We start from the raw sequence: 14,081 nt of genomic DNA on the forward strand, positions 1-14,081 counted from the left end.
AAGAGTGTGCCACCCATTGAAATACCTTCAATATCTGACCACACCGCTTGGCTCCCGCCGGCCCCACGCACAAGAAATCGTCGAGGTAATGCACGATTGCCCCCCCGGCCGACTCCCGTCGTACCACCCATTCCAAAAAGGTGCTAAACTTTTCGAAATAGGAACACGATATGGAACAGCCCATAGGTAAACACAGGTCAACGAAAAAAAAAACCTTTGAAGAAACACCCTAGTAGGTGGTGACATTCCGGATGTATGGGGAGCAGCCGAAATGCTGCTTCCACATCCACCTTCGCCATCAAAGCCCCATGTCCTGCTTTTCGAACCAACTCGACTGCCTGGTTGAATGATGCATAGGATACAGAACACAGGGCCACGTCGATATCATCATTCACCGAAGCCCCTTGTGGGTGCGATAAGTGATGTATCAAGCGAAATTTTCCCACCTCCTTTTTTGGGACCACCCCTAGCGGAGACACTCACAAATCGCGTAATGGTGGGAACAGAAATGGCCCCGCCATCCTCCCCAATTGGACTTCCTTCATTAATTTCTCCCTCACTATCCCAGGGTGTTCCCGTACTGACTTAAGGTTTACACACATAGTTCCCGAACCCTTAACCCTGAATGGGATAACGAAGCCTTCCGAAAACCCTTGCCATAAAAATCTTGCGTCTTCCTGGTTACCGTATAGCCTTAGCCAAGGCAGCATCGCGCCGACCTTCACCGGCGACATTCCCAGGTGCAACCGCCGTAGCTGTTGACCCTGCTGTACCCCCGAGGTTAGCTTTCCATTTTTTAAAGCACCTGTTGACTCCGTGATTGCCCCCGCATCCGGAACATTCATATTTAAATCTGCACGAAGCCCCCCACTTACACTGCCCCTCGTTGTAGAGCCAGCAGAAACCTTTTTTCTGTCCGCCCGACACGGCGCCTCCTGCGGCCGTACCGGCCGTCCCCTGAAAGGGTGCATTTTTCTGCGCCATCATCAGTTTCATCCACAACGGCAGGTCCATCTGGTCCCACCTCATGCTAGGGTTTGCTGCTAACCGCTGGCGGAACTGTTCATCGTACCGCCACCACGCCAAACCCCCATAAGTCCTGTAAGCGTCACCTATCCCATCTAGATAGCAAAATAGCTGCGAGCATCTGTCTGGGGACTTTTCTCCGATCACGCTCGCCAAAATACAATAGTTCCTGAGCCAATTCCCAAAAGTCTTAGGTATTTTTCGATACCGCCGCTTTTTCTCCTCCTCTTCTTTCTTGGCGTCTTTCTTGTCCTTCTCCTTTAAATCGAGGAATTCCTCAAATGGGAGCAAGGAGAAGATTTCCAAGAACTCACCTTTCCAATTTTTTTCTTTTATTTCAGCTTTCAAGTGACACCCCAGCGGCCCGGCAAAAGACATGTGCACATATTGCCGCGCCATGTCCGCTATCTCGCTATGCCCTACTACCTGGTCTCCCGACCCTTCCGCTCTCCCAGCTACTGCCGTCCCCTCATCTACTTCGCCGACGCTTAACCTGCGCGCCATCGCCACCTCCGCCCCTAGCTCTTTTTCTTTTCCGCCTTCTGGTGACCATACCCTTCCAAACTGCAGAGATGACCCCTCTTCGCCAGTCCATGACTCTAAGAACGTTTTCAAGCAACCCAGTAAATTCACAGTATGTGGTGTATGTCGTGACTCACCAGTGCCCCCTACCGTGGCAGGCCGCGGGGTTGCCGTCCGTCCGTCCGCCTTGCGAGGCTCCGGAGCATCCTGTTGTTGCTGACTCCTGTCCGCCTGGCCCCTCCTCGAGGCCGTAGGTGAGACTTGCCGTGACCTGCTGGGAGAAGATAACCTGGGTAGTCTGTCCACATGCTGCCCTACCCACCCGTCCTCCCTGCGTTCCCTTCCGCGGTCCCCGTCCCTGCGTTGCTTTGCCGTCTGACCATCCCGGCCATATGCGCTCCTCTGCTCACCCTGTGAACTGGCTGACGATACTGATAGACTGTGCCGATATCTCTCCCTCCTTTCTCTGGTGCTGGACCTCCATCTCCCCCACTGGCTCCTGGATCGGCTCCTGCTCCTGTGTCTCCCTCCCTCTGCTGAACTTCTCTGTATGTTGCGCCTGCTGCTGTCGCTGCGCTGTTCTCCACTCTCCCTGCGCCTCCTGCTCCAGACCCAATGACCCTGGGAGCAACCCCTGGGGGACTCCCGCTCTTCTCTGCCTCCCCTGCCGTGCTCTCTCCTCCTCGGACTCTGCCTCTCTTCCACGTCCCCTGTACCCATCCTCCTGTCTCCTGCTGTGTCCACACTGGATCCCCTGATGACCTCTTGGGGGCCAGAATTTACCCCCCCCCCGAACCTCATCTCTGTCTTCGCCCCTGCGCCTGGTCCCTGCAAGGGTTACACCTGCCCTTGCCCTGTCAACCGCATCCCCCCCTGCCACCTGCAGGGGCGCTGGCGTTGAGCTGTCTGTCTGCATCCCTTCTCCCAGCCCTCCAGCATCGCCACCAGGGGCGGACTCACCGGGGCGCTGCTTCTCTGGTCCCCCATCGCCATGCTGTCCAGACGCCTCCTCCGCCGTGCCGGATCCAGCTTCCAGTCGTGCCTTCCCGCCCGCAGACCCGCGGCGAGGCGCCCTCCGCGATGCAGGCCTCCGCGCCTGACCGGCGCGCTCCTGCTCCCGCAGCCCGTCCATCCACCTGGGCCTCCCCTCCTGGTCCGCCCGACGATGGACTCTGGCACCTCAGCTCCATAGGTGCTGCTCTTGGGCTGAGCCGTTGGGGCGGTCGTGCCCTTCTCCTCTGCCTCTTCTCCATCACCGCGGAGGGGGGAGCAGACGTGCTCGGGACCCCCAATTGATCCTGCAGCCAGGACGTCCCCTTCTCCTCCACCATTCTTCGGACACCAGCCAGGATCTCTTCAGAAGAAGCCATACCTGAAAGAGAAAAACACAAACCACACAGACCTGCTACAAGTAACAAGTAAGTGAGGTTTTGATTAAGATGGCCACTTCACTAAAATGGCCGTTATTTAAACCCCTACTCTCCTCCCCCCAAACTAAATATCAATTTTATCCACACCTCTTGACCTTAACTTGACCTGCCCACTCTCGGCCCTGTCAAGGCCCACTCCCCCACTGCGTTGCTCCATGGGCTTCATACTTTTTTTTCAAGGATATCATTTTCAATTTGTTGGGAAATAGGATAGCTCTGACTGCAATTCTGGGGTCAAGAGGGAATTTCTTCCTAGTTTGTTTGTGTAAAATTGCAAGCACTTCAAACTGGATGTTTGCCTTTTTTCGGATCAACAGCAAAAACAGATGTGAGAAAGGCTAAACATGATGGACACATGTCTTTTGTCAGCTATGTAATTTCAAAGAAATATTACTTTCATAGGTCATTAATTATTTTTATTTATAAAAAGCCAACAAATTCAGTAGCTCTGTATAATAGATGGACTAACAGACATTTAATTTAAACAAGATGAGCTGGAGAGGAACAGATAGTAGTGAGGACCCTGCTCAAACAAGCTAAACTTCTAGAGAGAGTAGGGTAAAGTGGCACAAGAGGTGAGGTTAGGATGTATTTCATCTACGTGGAAAAAAAAGTAGTTTACAGTGAAGGGTTAGTTTGTTGGAGATGAAGCAGCCCACCCTGTGAGCGGGGAGGGAAAGCTATTTATATGTTAATTGATATGCTTTCCTAAAGAAGTGAGGTATTAATGATCTTTTGAAGGAGATTGGGTGAGAGCGGGAAGGGAGTTCCAAAGGGAACGAGCAGCCTTGGAGATCTACCTATATTAAGGCAATACAATTAATTCAACTTAACCAGGAATGGAAATAATATGCCTCTAGACCAGTGGTCCTTAACCCAGTCCTCATGAAGGACCAACAGTCCAGGTTTTGTAAGTATCTCTGCTTGAATAAAAAAGGAAAATACATAAATCCCGAACTGTTGGTGGTCAATGGGGACTAGATTGGGGACCACTTATCTAGACCACAGGCTACAGGCTGGTGTGGGCGCATTAGGTGACCTTTATACTGAGGGCCACTATGAGGGCATTTTTTTTCTGTCAAACTGTCTGGCTCCTGACAGATCAGCTATTTGTATATATGCTTGCATTGTACTGGATAGAAATGATTGCACAGAAAAGAAATGAGAGGGGGTGAAAGTTTATGAAGGTTATGAAGGGGGAGGAGGGAGGTAGTGATAGCCAGGACTACCCCCAGCACACTTCCACCAGCTGTAGACGATTTCCACAGTAGGGTCTCATGGCCATCATTTGCAAAATAGATTCTTTATATAACGTATTAAATGAATTGTAATTGTGTCAATACATTTTTGAAAGAATTTGTGCCCTATTATAAAATTAGTTCAGGCATCTCAGGGACAAATGTTTCTTAGGCTTTTGCTTGGACGAGTAAGAAACATTACAAGCTTTCAGACGAATAATGTACAGCTTGACAAAAATTCACTATCTAACACAGCTGGAAATAGTCTAAAATGGGTTTATTGATTGACCTGTTCCTGAAATCAGCTTCTGATCATCTGCCTCTAAGTTCCTAGACAGCACAAGAGGTAGCAATGACTGTGAAATTGGCTTTCCAAGGTGTTTTCATCTGTGACCTACCACTCAGAACTAAAGGAGAAGAGATTTTGATGGATGCCTAATCAAAGAGCCCAGGAAAAAGCATCAGGCACTGTGTCAAATCATTTTACTGGAACAGCCAAATGTCTTGCATTCTTGGCCTTTATTTTTCATACAGAAAGCAAAATAAAGAAAAGTTTAGTGATAGGGCAATAAAGAAAGAAGAAATCAGAGGGGAACAGCTCTTTATTTTTTAAAAAAAAATTCATAGTGCTCTCCCCTCCGGCCAATTATTGATTTCCCCTTCCCTTCTGTCCCTCTGTGTTCTCCCCTTCTGTCACTTAGTGCTCTCCCTTGGTCCCTAGTCTCCCTAGTGGACCTTATCCCCCCCTCCCTCCCCTAGTGGTCCTTATCCCCCCCAACCTCCCATAGTGGTCCTTATCCCCCCCCCCAACCTCCCATAGTGGTCCTTATCCCCCCTCCCTCCCCTAGTGGTCCTTATCCCCCCTCCCTCCCCTAGTGGTCCTTATCCCCCTCCCTCCCCTAGTGGTCCTTATCCCCCTCCCCTAGTGGTCCTTATCCCCCCCAACCTCCCATAGTGGTCCTTATCCCCCCTCCCTCCCCTAGTGGTCCTCAACCCCCCTCCCTCCCCTAGTGGTCCTTAACCCCCCCTCCCTCCCCTAGTGGTCCTTAACCCCCCCCCCTCCCTCCCCTAGTGGTCCTTATCCCCCCTCCCTCCCCTAGTGGTCCTTATACCCCCCATCCCTCCCCTAGTGGTCCTTATACCCCCTCCCTCCCCTAGTGGTCCTTATACCCCCTTCCCTCCCCTAGTGGTCCTTATACCCCCCCTCCCTCCCCTAGTGGTCCTTATACCCCCCTCCATCCCCTAGTGGTCCTTATACCCCCCTCCCCTAGTGGTCCCTATACCCTCCCCCCTCGTGGTCCTTATACACCCCCCTCCCTCCCCTAGTGGTCCTTACCCTCCCCTCCTGCCCATGTAGCGTGGCCCGTCGGCGCGGAACACGGGACAGGAACCTCTGTTTCCTGTACCCGGCCGCCGGCAGAATGACAGGAAGTGCTCACTGAGCGCTCTGCGCTTCCCTCCTGCCTATCACTCAAACCCGGCCGCCCTCCATGCAGCAGTGCTGCGCCGCCTGGGGCTTGTTAAAGCGCTCAGGCGGCGCAGCATGAGGAGGTGCAGCGGGGACAGGGATCTGGCGCCCCCTGGTAAGTTGCGCCCTAGGCGGCTGCCTAGGTCACCTTACAGGTGGCGCCGGCCCTGGTGTTGGGTTTCCCTCTCCTGCTGCTGCACACTGATGCCTTATTTCTGTCATTAGTGAACTGGTCCGAAACCAAGATGGATGTGTAAGAGGGGGGAAGTGAGGCTGAATAAACTTCCCTAGCTGAGAGGCGTGCCCAACAATGCAATCTGACCAAGCTTAAAGGAACACTATAGTCACCTAAATTACTTTAGCTAAATAAAGCAGTTTTGGTGTATAGATCATTCCCCTGCAATTTCACTGCTCGATTCACTGTCATTTAGGAGTTAAATCACTTTGTTTCTGTTTATGCAGCCCTAGCCACACCTCCCCTGGCTATGATTGACAGAGCCTGCATGGAAAAAAAACTGGTTTCACTTTCAACCAGATGTAATTTACCTTAAATAATTGTATCTCAATCTCTAAATTGAACTTTAATCACATACAGGAGGCTCTTGCAGGGTCTAGCAAGCTATTAACATAGCAAGGGATACGAAAATCTTAATTAAACAAAACTTGCAATAAAGAAAGCCTAAATAGGGCTCTCTTTACAGGAAGTGTTTATGGAAGGCTGTGCAAGTCACATGCAGGGAGGTGTGACTAGGGTTCATAAACAAAGGGATTTAACTCCTAAATGGCAGAGGATTGAGCAGTGAGGCTGCAGGGGCATGTTCTATACTCCAAAACTGGTTCATTAAGCTAAAGTTGTTCAGGTGACTATAGTGTCCCTTTAATGTAAGTTTATACTAGTTTTTGATTTTCACACTTAAGTGTTTGCATGCTGGTTTAACCCCTTAAGGACCAAACTTCTGGAATAAAAGGGAATCATGACATGTCACACATGTCATGTGTCCTTAAGGGGTTAAACATTATGCATGTCAATTTAACTCAACACGTTGCAGTAAAATCACTATAAGAAATAAAAGGTTCAACAAGAGCATTTTTAAAAGGAAGAAAAATACTTTTGTTATAATAAAGCACGGAATAGTCTAAACTGGAACAAATCAGTGATTAATTACACCATTCCTAAAAATCTACTCTAAGGGGGCGGAACCTAGCACGCTGGCTGAACAGACGTGCTGAAATCAAGCTCCTGACAAACTGTCAGGATTCAAACCTGGGAACTTGGCAGTTCTGGTGCTTTGTCTTACCTCTGAGCCATCTCTCCGCTTTACTGTTTCCTGTATCTAGCCCTGTCTAGTATCTAGCACTGGAAGCTGGACATACGTTGGAACTACTCCTGCCACTCATGTTACACCTGAGCCTGATGTCTCATTAGCCAGGTATATAACACTGCCTCTCCCAGAAGGCAGTGTCAGTTCCTTGACTCTGGTGATCATTCTGCTGTTTCGTGTTCTCCAGTTTATTATTGACCTCTGGCTTATTACTCCGATTATCCTGACTTCTGGCTTCCTCTGACCCTTGGCTTCCCACGACTATTCTCCTGGTTTATTGTTCCTGTACCGCGATTTGGACTTACCTTGCACAGCCCCCGTGCACCGACTCACAGGTCAGGTGAATTCTTGCCTGACCACCTTGGCCTGTGTTTTCTTGCAAGGGTGAGCATACTTCTCTGCCTGCCGGACTCCCAACCCAGGTAAGACCCTGACATAAGGAACTGACCAATATGGAGTCCGCAGAGATGTGCTCACCCCTGCCCCAGCAAGTGTCCAGCCTGGCCCAGGTTGTTTTGGAGCTGCAGCGAGAAATTTTATTTCTTAAAGGGACAGTACGCCCAGCCCCGGAACCTGCTTATCCAGAACCCTATGTTATACTGCCTGACCGGTTCGACGGTTCTTGTTCCACCTTCTCAAGCTTCAAGATGGACTGTGAACTCCTGTTTGCCTTGAAACCCAGAACATAAGTCACCGACTTTATCAAGGTCCGTTCTGCTATCAATGTACTTTCTGGACGGATTAAGGTCTGGGCATACCAGAAGTTGCAAGAGAATAGTACTATCTTGGACACTTGGGAGTCGTTTATGTCTGCAATGGACTCACAGTGCTTGGCTTCTAAGAAAGAAAAACTCAAACCTGCTCAAAGTACCCGCAGAGCTCAGTTACCTAAAGACTATGTACAAACTTCTCAAGTTCCCATCTCGTTCCAGCGTGAACCCACTTCCAGGAACCGGTCCTGTTACCCTGAGTGTACTCCAGCTAGCAATAGCACCTCTCTGGACAGGGAGGAACCTATGGAGATCGGATATATCAGGACTAGGTTGCCCCTAAAGGAAAGAGACCGTAGGAGAGCCCATGGCTTGTGCCTATATTGTGGAGAAAGAGGGCATTTCATCTCTCTCTGCCCTATTCGTCCAGCCAAGCAAAGACCCCTTCTATTGGGTGACCTACGGACCTATCCAGTCATCTCAGAAACACCGTCTAGATGCTGCCAAGGTTACTGCCAGTCATGTCCCCGTTATGTGACACAGAAAGGTACTCAAACTATGGTGAATAACTTACCTAGTGCTCCTGAGAAGTCTGAATCTCCGCCGGTAGAAACTCATGTTAAAACTGGTACCATCATCCTTTCCTGTCAACCTAAAGAGGAGTTACCTACCGTTTGTACCTATGCCTCCAATGGTATCGTACATAAGGAAAAAGGTTCAGAGAATAAGACTCCTGGGATCAAGGTACCTGCCACTTGCAATAAATCCATTGCCAACCCTAACCTTTCTTCAGTAGTACCTGAAATTGCAAATAGTCCTGTCAAGGAAGTCCCCCCTTCTGGCTGCACCTATGCCTCTGATGGGACTCTAGTCCGGAAGGAGGACTTGCAAGCATTTGAAAAGGCTCTAATAGCTATGACCTCCACTCCTACTAGTACTACCAGAAACAAGAAGTCTAAAATGTGACCTCCTGGGCCTACTTGTTTTTTCCTTTTCTTGTTTTTTCTCGCCTGGAGGCGTCTTTGAGGAGGGGGTAATGTCAGGATTCGAACCTGGGAACTTGGCAGTTCTGGTGCTTTGTCTTACCTCTGAGCCATCTCTCCGCTTTAATGTTTCCTGTATCTAGCCCTGTCTAGTATCTAGCACTGGAAGCTGGACATACGTTGGAACTACTCCTGCCACTCATGTTACACCTGAGCCTGATGTCTCATTAGCCAGGTATATAACACCGCCTCTCCCAGAAGGCAGTGTCAGTTCCTTGACTCTGGTGATCATTCTGCTGTTTCGTGTTCTCCAGTTTATTATTGACCTCTGGCTTGTTACTCCGATTATCCTGACTTTTGGCTTCCTCTGACCCTTGGCTTCCCACGACTATTCTCCTGGTTTATTGTTCCTGTACCGCGATTTGGATTTACCTTGCACAGCCCCCGTGCACCGACTCACAGGTCAGGTGAATTCTTGCCTGACCACCTTGGCCTGTGTTTTCTTGCAAGGGTGAGCATACTTCTCTGCCTGCCGGACTCCCAACCCAGGTAAGACCCTGACACAAACCTCACAACTTTGGGGGGGAAATCCCAGAAACTTGGCACTCCAGCACTTTGGAGAGCTACAGTTATGCTGGGGACGCCCGGGTAAACTCTTAGATACCAGAATCAGCCTTCTACTCACCCAGGAACCTGAAATCGTCTGCTGAGGCAAGCTCTCCTCACTTGCTAACTAGCATGGAAGTCCCTCAACTCTCGACTCTCCTGCCCCTCCACCCCCTTTGGGACTGGTGGTAATATTCTGTTCCCCCCTGGGCATCCGGAGCAACCTGCATAGACCAGACCCTAAGTGTTACACAAGCATCAGGGGTGTCGCCTCACGAGGCACACACAAGATGGCAGCTGAACGCTCTCCACTTAAGCTGACCCAGCTCTACAATCACACGAACCGTCACACATCACCGCTGATATTATGCAGCAACTCAAAAATTGTTCAGTGACTTCTGGGAGAGACTTCGAAGCCGCAAGCAGACAGCACAGATAAAGCAGCAAGACCCCCTGGAAGCGCATGAGAAGGGTCACGGGCAGCGGGGAGTGAGGGGGTCACCCTCAGACAAAGCACCAGAACACCCACCAATACTAACTCTTCCTAGCCCACATGGGCTGAAGGCCAAGAGGATCCCAACCTGGCAGCATCGCCCTCACCGCCGGCGGCCCACGCGTCGCAAGCGGCAGTCAACCATCAGACCTCCCACCACTCGTATACAAGGAGGAAACTCGTGCTCCGGAAGCAGACGAGTTTGTGGTCAAGAGATGCAGGCCTACATACCAGTCTGGGGCTGGAGGGACACCCACACCTGTACCTATGCGGCAGCGACCCCCCGCGCTCCACCAGCGGGTTACAGATGCCTCCCGACAGAGGGAATCGAATGAGAGAGATTACCACTTACCAACGTTCTCATGACCTGAACACTCTCTCCACCATGCTCCTGTGCATGACACTCAGCCATGATGCCACATATAGCCATGACTTTTATAAAGAAAACACACATTTCCAGTTGTACTCACAAGTTAGAGATGGTAAAAGCACCCTATGGGTGCCACCCACGATTTTAATGGGGGGCTAAAGCTCCACCTTCCAGTCATGCCTCGACCACACAAACAGGTCTTCACATCTTCTCATGTAGGTGTTGGCATAACTGGGGGCGAACTTGGTACCCATTAATTTGGGATTGGATGGAATTAATCATTTCTTGAGAACGAAACGCCTAGGACCAACATATTTTAACACTATTTGTGTAAATTATTTTATTTGTTAATAAATATCCTTTTGGAAAAAAAACTCTGAAATATTGTTTGGTGACTTAAAAAGACCTGTCCGGAGACAAATCGGAAGGAGGAGCTTTAGCCCCCTATTTAAACCGTGTGTGGCACCCATAAGGCGCTTTTACCATCTCTAACTTGTGAGTGCAACTGTAAATTAGTTTTTTTTTTTGTTTTTTTTACATCAGGTAATATTGCACTATTTGTTCGTATTTGTTCGTAGGTACATCAACAGGATCTCTAAAATGTTGTGCACTATACATTTCTGCTAACCATGGGAGGCTGTGTACCTATAAGTTAAGTTTGGACTTTCAAATTGTTATATTTCACTGGTGCCAGGTGGAATTGTCACATTTAAATATCTACATAAAGCTGCTCCTACCTACCTATCCTCACTAATACACAAATATGTCCTGTCCAGGGAGATCTGCCTCTATTACCTGTTCATACTCGTATCTCTGACGCCTGCCTTCAAAACTTCTCTAGGACGTTCTCCCCTGCTCCATTACACTGTCCCCAGTCTCAGTTTCTTCAAAAGATCATTAGAAACTCCTTTCTTTAGGAAATCATACACACTAAAATGTTAACAGCTTTTCCTACCCGCTCCTTGGTTACCCACCCTGCTTCCTCTCCTGCAACTGCGCCATGCAAAAACTAACCTTTCACTGTTCTAGCAACCTACTTTTTTTTCAATACATCCTATGCTTACTTTTTGTGCCACTTTACCCCACTCCCTTTAGAATGTAAGCTTGCTAAGCTTGTTGCCAAGCCCTCAACACCCCCTGTTTTGTGCATTCATCTTGTGTTGTTGCTATGGAATTTGTTAGTACTTTATGAATAATAATACTGTCTGGGGTCCTCGGTTGCCGTCTTTCCATTCAGTGTTAAACTATTTTTAATGCTAAACATGTGTACCCATCAGCCCATCCCCACTGTGTACTACTTGGGCTAATGAGGACATATTAGCTTGAGCAGTCATTGGTGACGATGATTGGTTGAGAGTGTCAGCTGATTGCTTTCAGCCTATCATAACATCCATTACTGAATTGGAATAGCTACAATAAAGTGTGTACTTTCTGCCTTAACCATACCTTCAGTAGGTGCTGGGCTGTGAGTAGCCAGAGACCCTTATTAAGTGTTAAAAAGTTCATCCAAGCACCATGACCACTTCCGTGATTTGAATGTATGTGCAGTGTGTGTATTGTATGTGCAGTGTTTCTCTATGAAGTGCTGTACATACAGAGTTTCACCACCTTTGATACTGGAGGTGTAACTCCACCTCCAGCAACGTCATTGAGATGTCATTAGCCAGCCCAGAACAAGAATGGTGGATGGTTAATGTAAATTCTGTGCATATTTTTATGCACAGAATGCCATTTATTGGCTGAGAGTGATTATCCAATGCTCCCAGCCAATGAAAAGAATGTCAGGATCAGCATCTGGCTTCTGGAGAAGCTGGATTGCGTTAACAGTGCTTCAGTGCAGACGCGGAACAAGGCAAGACCATTGTTAAATGGTTTGCCCCATTATCATGGAAAACAGCCACTCATATCATTACCACTGCAACTACAGAGGGCTTGGAGTAACCTTTTAACCTGCTCAACAAATGGTTTAATCACAAATGGGTTATACAGGCATCATAACCAATTTAATGAGATAAAATGGATATAGGTCATGCAGTTTCCCTATATGTTATAATTAGCCTGTGTATTAAGGTGGGTACATGACCCAATGCATATTGTATACCTGTTTGCAATCATCCTTCAGTTTGAGCCATAAACTATGAGCAGGTCCATTCTGTATGCTTGGCTTGTTTGTTTTGTCACAATTCCTTTTTATGATTCATCTTCCCAGCATACAGTGCTGTGACATCCGTTGATAGTTTATAAATAAATACAATAATACCTGTACAATTATACCGCTTCAAAGTTCCATTCTGCTTTCTGACAAAACTGCCGCTTCATCAAGCATTTGATAGCAGAGGCATGCACTGATTGGGGCACGGAACAACATTAATTCTCCTCATGTTCAAAGTCCCGACTTCTATCTAATCAAACATTTATGGCGAAACTTGAAGATTGCAACATAAAAGACAATAAATAAAAGCAGCAATTACTGCAAAAGCTATTTATGATTCCAGGAGATGAATATGTCAAACAGTGCATTTCATTCCATGCATTATCTCACCACACTTTGCAGATTTATACTACTTATATAACAGTATTTAAGTTAATAGAAAACGTTCTATGCCGAAATAAAGGAAAAATGGTTTTTTGGCTGATTTGCTGGCCACTTCCCCCCCCCCCCCCCCCCCAACCCCCTGGAATGCTGAATTAAGTCAGACAAAAGCAGCTAAAGCAAGTCACAAAATATTAAACAAAAAATGCGCCATAGAATTTAACGTAACAGGTGAAATGCTTTACATTCCAATTCTTTGTAAATTGACTAGCAAACAAGATTAGTGTAAAATGTCTTGATTACTCAAGCCTGAATAAAAGCAATATTGCCTGTGAACTCTAATTAAACATTAAACTCCCTGTCTCTGAGCAAACTGCCAAATCTTAATGAGTAAGCTGAGTGAACACCACCCTCCTATCCCACAACCATTGTAGAGATGAAAGGCAGTAATACAATTAGGTGATGCTCCTTTTTTTTAACTAGGAGGATCCAGTGAGTGGTCCTCCTGTATCCTAATATATCCATATTTCCAAAGGTTAAAGAAAACAAGTAGTGGCCAACTGGACATCCCTGAATCTCCTTCCTCTTCGCTAATCTTCCCTTTCATCCTCTTTCATTCCTCTTTCTACTTTTCTCATCTTCCTCTGTATCATTAAACCCCTATTTCCTCCTACCTCTGTGCCAGTCTCCATTATCCCCTACCACAACCACCATTAATATATCAGCTGCTCTCTGTCCTCGAGAATGCATTAAACATAACATCTGATAATTATGGTAGTTGTGTCGCTGGGAGACTATGGATAAAGGAATGTCAGTTTTTCCCTTCTAGTTCAATGCCATAGAGGGGTCTCACTTCCTCGTTATCTGTCTTTGTAGTTTTTTTTTTTTACACAGTGAGCACTTATTACAACAAGAGCCTGTACTTACGGGAGAGTTGAATAATTCTGCCATTCTAGATCCCTGCAGCTCTACTGGTGCAGCCAAATTACTCTTACCCCTCTGGTGGTACCAAATTGACACAGTCTCCCTATGGTAATTTGGAAGCACTGAATGAGTCAGTGGTGATCTGGCTGCCGCAATATGGCACTTACAGGCTCTCGCCTCCTACTTTTTTTCTTTCCAGTCCGGCCCTTTCCTTCTGTGTTTCCCACGTTCCACTTCTTTATCTCCTTTTCTCCTTCTCCATTCCTAATTCTTTCTCTATCTGTCTCCTCTAGTCCAATTTCCAACTTTCTTTTTATCTCTCTTCCTCTTTTCTAGCATTTCCATAACTAACAAAGGTTACCCTTCACTACCAAGAGATTTGGAAGAAAATACCTCCAGAATCTATTTTTTTGGTGTTTGCTGGAAAGTATTCTGTTTGTCTTATTTCTTGGACAG

Source organism: Pelobates fuscus, chromosome 1 (assembly GCF_036172605.1).
Source record: "Pelobates fuscus isolate aPelFus1 chromosome 1, aPelFus1.pri, whole genome shotgun sequence".
NCBI lineage: Eukaryota > Metazoa > Chordata > Amphibia > Anura > Pelobatidae > Pelobates > Pelobates fuscus.